This window comes from Triticum aestivum, chromosome 4A (genome assembly GCF_018294505.1).
Source record: "Triticum aestivum cultivar Chinese Spring chromosome 4A, IWGSC CS RefSeq v2.1, whole genome shotgun sequence".
Classification (NCBI taxonomy): domain Eukaryota; kingdom Viridiplantae; phylum Streptophyta; class Magnoliopsida; order Poales; family Poaceae; genus Triticum; species Triticum aestivum.
Genome location: NC_057803.1, coordinates 202,352,251 through 202,353,644, shown reverse-complemented (window position 1 = coordinate 202,353,644; position 1,394 = coordinate 202,352,251).

Genomic DNA, 1,394 nt, shown 5'->3' with positions numbered 1-1,394 from the left:
GTTGTGCTGCACACTGCTGAATCTCTGAATGTACTTGCGCAGGGGCTCTCCTTCCTTCTGGGCGAGCAGATGAAGATCACTCTCCTGTCCATGAGGCTTGTGTCCGCCTGTGAAGGCGCCGACAAACTGATGGCACAGGTCAGCCCAAGAGGATATTGAGTTGTCCGGCAAGTGCATGAGCCAGGATCTGACATTGGGCTTGAGCACCAGCGGGAAGTAGTTGGCAAGGATCTTGTCATCCCGTCCCCGGCAGCCTGCACCGCGATGGTGTAGATGCTGAGGAACTCTGACGGATGTGTCTTGCCGTCGTACTTCTCCGGTACGTCTGGCTTGAAGTTCTTCGTGCCGGGCCACTGGACTTGCCGTAGCTCACGAGTGAACGCATGGCAACCTGCCGCGTACGGCAGATCGCCTGGTTCCCCTGGCGCATGCATGTCAACAAAGGGCCCAGCGCGCCTGTCGGATTGACGTCGCGCTTCTCTTCGGCGCTCAATGCGAGTTCGAGCATCTTCTTGTTGTCGATCATGAAGAACTTGGCGCTGATCTCGACGAGCTCGCGGATCCGACGATGCCATGGAGTGGCTGTCGAGGTGGATCCGGCGAGTCGGCGATCTTGGCCTTCGGGGCGGTGATTGCATGGTAGTTGCACCTCCGTCCGTTTCGTCGCCACCGGCTCGCGTCCGGCAACCCTGCCGCGGCGGCGACGCGCTCGGCCGCCGTGGAGTGTCGCCGTCGGCATAGCCGATGAGACTCTGAATGGTGGCCCTCCATTTGTCGATCTTGTCCGATGTCGGAGGGTAATCTAGGAGAAGTTGAGCTCGCGCGAAAGCTTCTGCTGGAGTGGTGGGTGGCAGTGGCGGACGACGCGAGGAGCGGGACGTGCTCGAACTTCTAACTATGTTAGAAGGAGCAGTATCCCGTCCAGGCGACCGTGCCCCGCTCGTGCCGACATGCTGGCGTGCATGCTGGTCTTGAGCGCCCTAGGATCCACCAGCTTGGTCTTGGCCTATCATGCGTATGGCACTGCTAGTGCCATGACGCTGTTGATCTTGCGCCTCCTGAGAGCGGCGTGGGACATGTACAGTCGCCGAGGTTTGTGAAGCCTTGTCCTTGGACCTGGCAGCATCATGAGCTTCTTTGTCGACGTCCATTCTTCCGCCGGCGTCCATTCCATCACCCGTTTGCTCCAACGGTGGCGGAAGTGCCGTGGACAGAGAGGCTGCCGCCGAAGTCTTCTTCTTCGGTGGCATGTTGATGAAGGGAATGAAGATCTAGCTCGCGTGAACGCCGGATCGGATTCACATAATATCGACGCCCCCTACCCGGCGCGCCAAAGATGTCAGGGGAAACTGATCCTCGGACACCTATGGGGCCGGCGGACCGGGCCCCTTTCG